The following is a 12,931-nucleotide window of genomic DNA, read 5'->3' on the forward strand; positions in this document are numbered from 1 at the left end:
CATATTTGTCGTTTCTTACCATTATAAAAGCGACTCTCAATTTTTGTAATAGTCGCGGTACTATCATAATGGATCAACACAACTGGTATTAGTTTTCCCATATGGAAATCTCTGCAAGCAAGCTTGTCAGCCAACTTGCTTCTTCACTAGCTGTTGCTAGTGTTATCATCTCAACTTCCATAATGGATTGAGCTAAAATAGTTTGTTTCTTGTTAGACTCTAGATAGTCCATCTTATCAGTTATGGCTTCTTGCCACAAATCAGCATCCAAAGAAGTCAAAACATCTTGGAAAGTTGACGGATTCCCCTCCAATATATACATACAATATAATCAGGTCTATACTCTCTAGCAGTTTTTGCTCTTCTACTTCTTCTAGGTTCTATTTCAAACCTTTCATTTTTTATCATTGTCTCTAATCACATCTATGTGATTAGTTGATGTGTCCTAACTATTCCTCAATTTAAAAGGGAATTTATTTTTCATTAAAATCAACATCATTTAGACTCAATGATCATTTTTGCGTTAAGGTCATAAAACCTGTACGCCATGTAGTTTACAACATACTCAACAATTACACATTCATAGGCTCTGTGAGTTTAACTCTTAGGGGCATACTATCATAAATGATTTCACGAGCAATTCTATGTATCTCAATGGACTAAGACTCTACTGATTTATCATTAGTCATATAATACTTGAGGTAACAACTAACAACATATTTTTTAGTCTCAGCTTCCTTAGTACCATATTTCTTTTCAAGTGCATATCAAATTAATTTGACAAACTTGTATGGACTATAGTAAGAATAAAGATCATCAGACAACTCATTCAGAATGAAATTCTTACCCCAAAATGTGCAAACAAACTATTAACCATGCCGTCCCCAAGATAAAACATCCCAAATCTTTGTTATTGAACTCTTACTGCACTATATGAACTAATCTCGAATAAACCCACCACTATATGGCTGCTAGTCCCGATTCTCGAAATTCACATAATATGACTACATGTGCCAATTCTTTTCCCACAGTACTGACTACCATTATCAGTTCTCAAAATGTCCACAATATGGCTACCTATGCCAATTCTTTTCCCTCCATAATGACTACTAGTGTCAGTTTCCGAAATGCCCACAATTTGGCTACATGTGGCAATTCTTTTCCCTGAATACTAACTACCAGTGTCAGTTCTCGAAATGCCTACAATATGGCTACCTATGCCAATTCTTTTTCCTCGATACTAACTACTAGTATCAGTTCTCGAAATTCCCAAAATTTGGCTGACAGTGCCAATTCTCAACACCACATAAAGAATGGGGGGGGGGGAGTTTGTCGGAAATACATCGACAAAAAATATGAGAGAGAAAGAAAAAGTTGAATGAAAACACATTTAACTTGGGGTGAGTTATAATGAGGTGAAAATGTCTCTATTTATAACATGAGATTTTTTCCAAGTGCCTCATCTCTCTAATGTGGGACTTGAGAGTTGTTTTTTCAAAACTCTACTATGTGAGAATTAAGAGTTTTTTAGATTTCACACCCAAAAGTTCTCACTAATGGCTTTCAAGAAACCAAGTTCCAACAATATAGGATCTGGAAGTTAGGAATATACATCGAGAGTACAAGACCCGTAAAGCTTGAATTTTAAAACACACCTTGGGGGTATAGGATCTGAAAGCTTCAACTAAATTCATATTGAGAGTACAGGACCATATACCTTCAACTTTAACAAACAGTTCGAGGATATAGGACCTAAAAGCTTGATTTGGAATGCACATTGAGGGTACATGACCTGGAAAGCATTATTTCAAATGCACATCGATGATAATTGAACCAAAACGTTGATTTTAAATGCACATCGAGTATATATGACCTAGAAACCTTGATTTCAAATGAACATCGAACATACAAGATCTATAAAGATTGATTTAAATAAACATCGAGCATAGAAGATTTAGAAAGCTTGATTTTAAGTACAAATTGAGGATACAAGACCTTGGAAGCTTGATTGTAAATGCATATTAAGGATAAAAGACCCTAAAAACTTGTTTTAAATGCACATCGAGGGTACATGGCCTAAAAAAATGATTTAAAATACATATCGAGGATAGAAGACCCATAAAACTTGATTTTAAATGTACTTCAGGGGCACAAGATCTATCAGTCATTATTTTAAATGTACTTCAAGGGCACAAGACCTATCAATCATTATTTTAAATGTAGGTCAAGGATATATGACTTAGAAAGCTTGATTTTAAAAATGAATGAGGCACTTAGACCGAAAAAAGAAAATATGAGGCATGAGTCTTGGAAAGATTAAATTTTTGAACACATTAGGCGAAGGACTGGAAAGACTGATTTTTTTTAAAACCTCCAGGAGTAAGGGCCTAAAAAGAATATATTTTTAGATATCTAATGTAATGGTATGATGTCATATATGTGATGATTAATACATGTTTATTTGAATGCAATGAGATGAAGGGTAAGATCCATGCACAAATGTACTAGTGTACCACCCATGATTTTCTTTTTTATCTTTTGGGATGATAACAAATCTGTCAGTTTAGTCGTTCTTTACAATTTTCAGGGGTTTAATTGAAATGTGATTCTTATTTATCACCATTAAGTAGTATGTGCGATTGATAACGTTTCTTACATTTTCACACTCTGAGAGGGAGGAGATCAAAATTTGCCTCCATTTTCTTAAAGACGCCTTTTCATTTAAGGTAACCAATATAATTTGCCCCAACGTCATCGTGAGGAGAATAACTAAATCCAAAGATATTGTCACAGTTTATGTATGCTTGGAAATTATTTTAAAAGATATAAAAGTGTTATCAGTTTGATGTTTCTAAACAAGAAAATTGTTGTAGTGTGCTTATTCTAAACTTTCAAATTTTGTTCATATATAACTTAGATTCAAAATGATGTCCCAGTGTTCTTAATTGAGGATGGATAGTTGTAAGTCATCACCTAGACGGTGTTTGTTTCACTTTTTCTATTTTTCCCATAATACATGATATAGGTATCTGTTAGGAACTTTCTATTTCCTTTATGATCTTATGTAGCATTTGCAGGTTATCAACTTAAGACTGCTCTGCTTTTCTTAAGTTACCCATGTGAGTTTTTAAGCTAAGACTTTTTTATTTTCTTTCTTTTTTTCACTTTTTTTAATTTTGACTTCCTTTTATGTTTATGGATACCATTAGGTGTTGTCATAAGTGTACTTAATTTGATAGGAAGTAGGAGACTTGTACCACTTGTATGGGTCATTGTTGAATTTTCTTTTCAAAAAAGCCTTCTCGAAGTTGACAATCCAAGATCATGTCTCTGCTTGGTTGATGAAGAATTCTTGTGATTGACTTGACTTGATAAGAAATTTCAGCATGGCCCCGATTTTGGCATGTTAGAACTTTCAATTTGAAAAATGGGATCAACCCAAAAATTACGCTAGTGTGTTACACTCCATGTCATCCTTCTGTTTAAATTATCATGAAAGGCTTAATATAGAGGGTCTTGGATAAGAATTATCTCAAAAATCACCTCAGTTTGAGAGACTTCCATTATTCCTCTGTTCTATTGTCATTTTCTATTTCTCTTTGACATGTTCTTTACTCCATGCACAAATCTTTAAAAAAATAAATACTAAAAACTAGGATCATGAAATTTTAGAAAAATGTTTAGGCTCTAAGTGTTGATGTGATGATGATGATAATGATATGAGAATTGGATTTAATCCTATGCGTTAAAGATAAGATCTTTTATCAACACCTATATGAGAAAAGTATAGTTAGTATCTCTCTATCATGGTATGCATCTTGGGGAAAAAATCCTCAACAATGCCTTTTTTAAACTTTTATTATAGTCTAGCTAAGGGTTCTCATGAAAAGATATAAGACTCAAATATAGACTTCTGATTCCCATTTTATCATTTCTTCTTTCTCCTCATGTCCTATTCTCAATAGTTTTTTGACATGACTTTCAAAAGTTGAGAGGATTTTATTGTCGTGTGACATGGTTTTGTTATGGAATGGGTGAATGTCTAAGATCAAGGTGGTAATCTTCCTCGATAGGAGATGAATAGTCCCTTTAGAGGTCTCTAATAGTGCATGTTTTTTGCCATAACTTGCTTGAGATTTTTATTAAAGATTATGAGCAGACTTTTTGTATATTTTTCTTTTGCACTTTGACCGAGTAACATATTTATTTGATTTACTTTAGATTCTTTATTCTTTGGATCATATATGGGAAATGATGTATTCATTTGTTAATAATTTAATTCCAAAAAAAATGAATGAAAATTATTCTCTTCGTGCTATTGATATTTTATGGATGATTCAAAAATGATCTACTTTCATAATGTCTAAGTTTAAATGATATGACTAGGGATATATTTTTAGTGTTTAGGAATTAAAAAAAAAACTGTGTCATAAGAAATTTTTTCTTAAGGATCCATGTCAGTGTGGGTATTATATTCACATCAATCTCAATATTTCATATTGAGAACACCTAATTTTGTTTATCCAAATAAGCCCACAACTAACTTTCAATTTTTTTAAATAAATACGAAAATAATAATAAAGTGTGCGGAATATTTTCTATTATCATATTCTTTTCAAATCCAAAATAAAGGGAATCTGTTAGTATTTACCCCTTTAATAAATAATAAAAATTGAAAAATAATCTCATTTGAATAGGAGATAAGGAGGTTAGCAATTTGTTATAGTATTTAAAAAATAAATGAAAACGAAAGTTAATTAATAATAAAATAAGGTTATTCTAGATAATCAAGTTGGTGGATAGAAGGATTATACATATTTATCTATTTAAAAGAATAAAAATCGAATGATAAATCTTAAGAGATAAATGTGGTAATGTGTTAGCATCGTTTTTGGAACACAAACTTATCATAAAAATTTATTCCTTATTACTAAAGCTCCAAAGTTCACTTATAAATAGACCTTTTGTGTCCTAAGTTGAAACATACAAAAACACAAGAGAGAAATTCATATTGCTCATCTCATTCTTTCTAATGTCAGATGCACATATGCACTTTCTTTTCATATTCCTTATTTATTAATATTTCATTTTTAATAATAATTATTTTCTTTTTATTTTTATACAATTAAATATTTATTAATTTATTAATATTCATGTTTAAGAAATAATGTTAATAATTATTTTATTTTTATATAAATAAATAATGTCTCATTTACTAAACTTATTTTTTATAAATAGAAATAAATAATCATATTTTTTAGTAAATATTGAGCATACAATTAAACAAATATTCTTCTTATCAACTCAACAACAAAATGTAATAAATATTGATAATATATTAGTAATTAAAATTATATTTGCTACCCTTTTAAGATGATATGTTGTGTCGAACATAAGGCTATACTTACTCACTTGAAATGGCTGAACAAATAATGAGAAAAGGTTAACCAGCTATTTAAACTTTATAATAAGAAACCTTTAAGGATTGAAAAGTATATGCAATCATTATTGTGCTATCTCCCTTGTTAATTTGAGACACGATATTAGTTAAAGGTTTGTACTCCACTCTCTTAAAGTGAGGACGACAAACTATCATTAAACATTATTTCTTCTCTTCAAATCCTAAAATAAAAATCATTCAACCAGAAAATATTTTTCTATCAAGAACTATATAGTCTTAATTTCCTACTTATCATGGAGATACGACTGAGCAAGATAATATAAGTAAAATAATGAAACTACTTTGGTTATAAAATTAGTGTATGTAATTAGTGATGATATTGTCTAGTACAGGAAGACGAGGTGCTAATATCTTTCTAGTCTAAAACCAACTCTCGAGTCTTGATTTCGAATTTAAAGACCAATGCAATCCAAACTAGGCACAAAGAGAGTTTTTATATTTTGACGGCAAAAATATAGCAGCGACTCCAACCCATCGGGTACCCACTATTCAACCGAAAATTGGGTCACAACTTTACTTGAGATATTTTTAAGAGAGTCAAACCTAAAACTAGTGAGTGCATTGACCATAATACCATTTCAACTCATTTGAATTTTTATTTAATTTAATTGTATTTATTCCTTTGTGTATATTTACTTGTGATTTTATTGAGAAAAATAAAGTGTTTATATTTCCAACACATACAACACCATACACTTGTGTTGTAAACATACACATGCCCTATACTCGACTATTAGATATATTTCAGGATTTGAGGGACATTCACTTTGCCGGTGTGGAATTTGGGTACCACTTATATTAGCTCGTTGGATCACTCAGATTGTCACCAAGTATTATGAGCTAGGCGTTTGGGGGTAATGACCCATCATTTCTAGCCTATGATGTTTGGATTTCCTTTCATTATGATTGGATACAGTATGGGAATCTTGTGGAAGTCTAGAATCTCATAAGGAGGACACTATAGCTACCACAATATTATGTTCCAGCATGATGTCCTTTAGACGTTCCGTTAAATTTGGAAAGTGTATCCAATTTAGGACATAAGAAGCATACTTTCATTTGTATCCCACAACATGTTTCTCTTCTCTCAATATAAATTGCGACTCTTGTCCCTTAAATAAAGAGAGTCAATTGTCACCTCACCCCAAATATTTTATGATATTATTGCACGTTGATATCCCTACACTATAGGCGCATCTCATATGCATGATAAGTATCCTTTGATAAGACCCATAATCCTAAGTGTAATTTTTATCATAGAACAAACCTAGGTAACTCATCTTTACCTCATGTTATCCTAAACAATATGACATATGTCAACACATCATGACACTCCAAATGTGATGGCTAAACCATCGTAAGATATGGTTCATTATCCTAAGGGGCATGCATTTAATATTATCAAACACTCCATCCATGTATACATTAACTCAATAAAAAACATATCATTAAACAATTCATTCACTTGTTCATTCATTCATACATGCCTTCATAAAAAATATAGGTCATTTAAACATTGTATTTCATAGATGATCATATCATGATATCTCACCATATTATTGCATTCATTACCGCAAATCTCCACATTAGTTACGATTAAAAACCAAAAATAAAATCATTGTACACATCTTCAAACATTTCAATTATATCATATAATAGATAGACTCTTGCATTTAATTCATGTGCATCCAAGATCGCATTTTCAAATAGTTTAATGCATTCAAAAAGTATATAGAAAAGTCAAATGCATACCATGCACTTCTACACATCAAATCTATCAAAAATTGCATTTTCATTTAATATTTTCTAAGATATATGTCATGTAGTTCTAAATTAATACATCCTCGACGATAGCATTTCATGCACCATTTTAAGTAATAAGTTGCACTTTAGACCATGCAACATGGATCAAAAAACAAAAGTGGTTCACTTCATGCCTAAATAAAAATATTTGTTCTACATACATTTTATAATCTAATGCTAAGGACACTCATTATTGGAGGGTTGGTTTTAAGTAGATAAGAAGAATATCAATTATATGACATTCTTATTTGCTTCTGACACCACATGGATTAAATCTTCCGCAGAAGATGCGAAATCCTATCCTACACCAGCTTAATCGACGACCGATTTGAAAATTTATTCTCATTTGAGGACTCTAGTTAACGCTAATCGTTCATGCACTCACCCATATTTCCCTTTTTCATGAATAAATATTTATATTCAAATGCATATCTTTTTAATGAGATATACTAATATGTTTATCATGAAAATTTACATCTTACACCTCACTCTATCAATCATATTTTCCCGAAAAATATAACAAAATAATCCAGATAAATTAGCTCATGCATTAGCATGATATATTTGACTTAACAAATAAAATAATATGGATGATGATGCAAATGTAAGACCCAAAATGATATAGATCGTTGTCGCGCCCCGATTTTCGGCTGCACGACTTTGTTTAGAGTCGCCACTACATTTTATAGTTAAAAATGTAGAAAAATATTTAAAGCCCAATTACCTTGGGCTTTTGGATTTTTGATATCCAGGTTCGGGAGTTGATTACGAGGTATGGAAGGTATTAGCACCCTACCCGCCCGTCTTAAGGCGGTACCCCTCATTAAAATATATGATATTATTATTATTATTATTATTATTAAATTATTTGGTTAATTAATTAATTTAAATGATCGAAACTAGTTATTTATTTTTTTAGTTAAGTCTGACAAGATTGACCTCAGTCCTACGTATCCCTATTAAGGGAATCAAGACTTACGTAGTTCTTTTTTGAAAATTGGTTGGTTAGTTTGGTTTGATTTGGTCGTTATTGATTTAAAATGTTTAAAGTGTATAATTGTTTCAGTCCAATGGAATTAATAGTTTAGAAATTGTGTTGGTCGTAGACCTTCTTCCCATTTTCATGGAAGTTAGAGACGACTCGAACCATAACCTCACTATAAAAATTTCATATTTAACTTATTTAGTAATATAACATTGATTATTCTTTTATGTAAAATTGTATATATATGGAGTTAATAATTCTTTTATGCGAAATTGTATATATATGGAGTTAATAATTCTTTTATATGAATCTTCAATGTTAACTTAGTAAAAAAGGACTAAGTCAGGAGACTCTTATTTTGCTTAAACATTAAAAATGATTCAAGTGAAAAATGAATAGACAAATACATTAACAAGCAATTAACTAAAAAAAGGAAAAAAGTGTATGAAAATGAATAAAGTGGAATAAAGAAGTGGGAGGGGAGTAACCCCATACGGGTTTCTTGACCCCAAATTGAAAGGGGGTTTCAATCCCTAGCCTCCCTTCTTCTTCACTCCTTCGACGGCGATGGTGGCGGTTTATGGCGAGTTGCGGTGGCTCCTGTCCTCGATGGTGGTTCCCATCTATCATCGTGGTGGTTCTACAAAAGGGGTAACCATCTTCTTCATTCCTATTTTAATTAATCTTCTTCCTTATTTATTTCATCTTCTTCCTTCTCGGGTAGTAATGATGATGAGACAGAGTCGACGGTGTATAGGGTGGTTCGGTTCCTCTCTCCGATGACTATAGTAGTTTGGTCCTTCTCTCCGGTGGCTATGGTGATTTGACGTTTTGATTTTTTGTTAAAGAGGTTTCGGTGAATGAGTTCTGTTTTGATGAAACTAGTGGGTTCCTTCATATAGGTGATACATGGATAGGGAGGATTTTGGTACTCTCCTCTATGGTGGACTGAATGGGTTCAAGCTCTTGAAGGGTGCAAAAATAGAGTGATGTCGGTATTGATAATGGCTCACAAATTACGCCTTCAGACCAGTGCAAGGTCAGTGAAGGCTAACCGAGTAGGAAGTTTTCACAGGAGATGACGTCCATATGAGGTAAAATTTACTTCATCAATTAACAAAATGCTTATAAACATGCTTACTGGATGTGTTATTTTTTGTGTATGTGATACTGCTGGATAACAAATACGTTTTAGTTTGCAATTACATAATCAAAGTGATGATTAACTTACCTGTGAATATGATTCTGGTCTTTGCTCTTTGCGGGTTGGCCTTTTGTTCCTGATTGCTTTTTTTGTATTTGTACGATATCCTCTGATTTGTGATATGCGTATATGGGCTCTGGATCAGTGCCTGAACTGTTTGGCTTCAATATGTGTATACATTCTCTATTCTTGGTTCTATGTTATCTCTACCTACTTATTTTTTCTTACGGTTGTGTAGGTATGTTGTGTGATATATGCATGTGTATGTCCCCTATCAGTATGCTCTCCCTCTGTGTGTGTGTGTGTTATAGTCTGTTCTTTTTGTTTTTTTCTCTGAATTTCTTATGGTCGTGTTGTTACATGCACGGTATGATGTTGTCTTCTCCTTGCTTTGTTTTCTATATTTTTCTCTGGAATGCCCCCTGTTTTTATCCTTTTTTTGCTATGAAACTCTCTTTTTGGTTTCTCTCTATTCAACTCATTATTTTCGTCTCTCTCATTGCTTCTTGTATGTGTGTCGTCATCTCCTTGATTCCTGGTTGCACTGCCCCTTTTATACAGCTTGGAAATAGACCATTAGCTGCCAATTGTGATTCATAATTTATCATGACCTTTGCTTTTCTGAAACTGCTCAAAGGGAAATATTAATTACAAAAATATGGTGTCACTGCACTAATATGCCCTTCTTTGTAACTTTCCAGTGATTCATCTTTTTGAATTAAACCTATGAATGCTCTAATCGTAACCTATGAGGTGCCTATTATTTCCATAAATTTTATCAATCATTGTTTCTTAATTGCCTTTAAGCCACTAAAAATCGTTTCAATTGTGCAGGCACCCCTAACATTCCCACGGTTATGGCCAAGGGAATCAACTTTTTACCAGCTACTTTAAGACAATCCTGAAAGATATTTGAGAGTATTCTTTTATATGACAATAATATCTTTGCCACAAGGTTATTTTTCAGATGGTAATGGAGGCAGCCTTTTGTTGAGATCAGAGAGTAGCTTAGGATATATAGGACAAGACGTTGTGTCTTTCATGGCTTTGTTAAAAAATAATATAATAACTGTTATCAATTCCTTCAGTATGTTGATTGTTGTAATTCCAGAATCTATTATCATAACGCCCTCCGAGAGCTACTGAATAAAATCTCTGAAATTTAAAGATTTTTTGTCTTTGGTGTATTTGGAGCATTTTCGAGGAGTTTATGAGATATAAATTTCTTTTTGGAGTACTTTTCTTCCAATGATTATTGTTGATGTTTGTATTGATTATGACAATGTTTGTGACAAAAATGTGTTTAGGGATAGCTTTGTTTTCACAAATAGTAAGAAATAAACCAAAAGACACCATGATGTCTAGGGATAAGCCTCTTAAATCATAAGTTAATGTAGTGGATTCTTTGGTATCACGCGCATATGACTTATACCCGACAACATTAATTTGTAACTTCATAAAAAACTCCAGAAATGATGTTTTATTTTGCACAAGATAAAAGCAAAAGGTATGACAAAATTAAGTGTTTACAATCATCACACATATTTATTTGATGACACAATGCTTCCTTAAAAGTTGCAAATATTAAGAAAATAAAACATTAAGAAAATATCCCTAGTCACCTCATTTCAGCCTAAACATTGTGGAAGTTGATTACTTCCAAATTATTGTAAAATATTAATAACCTAGACCATGTTGTTTTTCAATCGTTTTTTCTTGAAATTCAACTATTAAGAAATTAATACACTCTTTCTTAACATCATTTCTTATATCTTACCCAAAGGATAAAGAATCCAAAACAAATAAAAATGTTCAGCTTGGTCAAAGTGGAAAAAATAACAAAAATTATAGAAAAACTCATTGAGAATTCTCAATGAATATCTCAGGCAAACGTGAAGGCAAAGAAAAAATATATTATCAACGACCACAAAAGGAACCATTTGAAATATTTAGGGAAAGACTATCACCTTGATCTTAGACCTATATATGTCACCCAATAAACTTCTCTTAATTGTTGAATGTCGTGTAAGAAAACTGTAGAAAATAAAACTTAGAAAAAATGTGAAAAGTTGGTATGAGAAAAATAATTTTGAGCCTTATAACAATACCAAGAAGCTCACAAAATATTTTTTTTCCAAAAATACAATTCCTTATTTAAGTAAATATAATATAATAGTAAAATTGAACTAAATAATTACTATTAGCAGGTTATTTACAAATTCAAAATAAAGGGATTCTGTTAATATTTATCCCTTTAATAAATAATAAAAAATAACTCGATTATCTCATTTGAATCACATATAAGGGGTTACTAGTTTGTCACAGTAATTAAAAAATATAAATAAAATGAAAAACGAAAATTAATTAATAATAATGAAATAAGGTTGTTCTGGTTGTGGCTAGAAGGATTATGCATATTTATCTCTTTGAATGAATAAAAATATGAAGTTAATCTTAAGAAATAGAGGTTGTAATGAGACAACATCTATATTTTGTGAAAAACAAATTTATCAAAAAGGTTTATTACTTATCATTAAGACTCCATGTTTGGCTATAAATAGACCCGTGAGTCCTTAGTTGAAACACATACAAAAATAAGAAAAACACAAGATATAAATTGGTGTTGTTTTTCTTCTCCTTTCTGATCTCAAATACATGTATACACTTTCTTTTCATCTTCTCTTTTTAATTATTTATTTAAATTTCAATTTTTTAAATAATAGTTATTTTCTATTTATTTTTTATAATTAAATAATAATAAATTTAATTTTTTTGTTTTTATTAAGTAATAATAACAATTACGTTATTATAAAAATAGTGTTTGCTAAAATTGTTTTTTTTATAAAAAATTAAAAATAATCATTTTATTTAATAAATAACGAGCATACAATTAAAAGTATTTTTCATCTCAATTAAAGAAGAAAATATAATAAGGATTAATGATGTGGTAGTAATTAAAATGATATGTGCTATCCTATTGAGTTAGATATAATGTCAAACATAGGGATACTTTACTCACGTGAAATGATCCAAAAAATTAATGAGAAATGGTTAACCATATATTTAAAGCCTATAATAAAAAAACCTTTAGGGATTAAAAAGTGGAAGTAATCATTGTGGCATTTTCTCCCTCGTTAAGTTGAGACACGTGGCAAGCTATATGCTTAGCCTTAAGCATGATTCAACAAAATTTGGCATATGTGCAAAGCATGGAGTCAATATGAAGCTGCTCACTAAGCAACTTAGCTAGGACCAAACTCACGCCTAGCTGACCTGGACACCAACCTGGCACGGTCAGAACACAAGTCTGGCACATGCCAACCTGCTCAAGCAGGCAACTTAGTGGAACACCTTGCCTGCCCAGCTTGGAACCACACACTTGGCCAGATCAGCAAGCACGAAGCCACATCATCAGCATGGTCAAAGCTGCTCAATTATGCAGTTTAGCGATGCCACATAGGAGCTTGGCGGTGTGCAC

General features: G+C 31.5%; 1 long non-coding RNA gene across 1 annotated transcript; it reads left to right on the top strand.

The window, feature by feature from the left end:
* Positions 8,715-10,642, top strand: LOC109347184. The gene is made up of 3 exons (XR_002107575.1): positions 8,715-8,900; positions 9,152-9,343; positions 10,288-10,642. It is a non-coding gene; the product is annotated as an uncharacterized LOC109347184 (long non-coding RNA).

Source organism: Lupinus angustifolius, chromosome LG05 (assembly GCF_001865875.1).
Source record: "Lupinus angustifolius cultivar Tanjil chromosome LG05, LupAngTanjil_v1.0, whole genome shotgun sequence".
Taxonomy (NCBI): domain Eukaryota; kingdom Viridiplantae; phylum Streptophyta; class Magnoliopsida; order Fabales; family Fabaceae; genus Lupinus; species Lupinus angustifolius.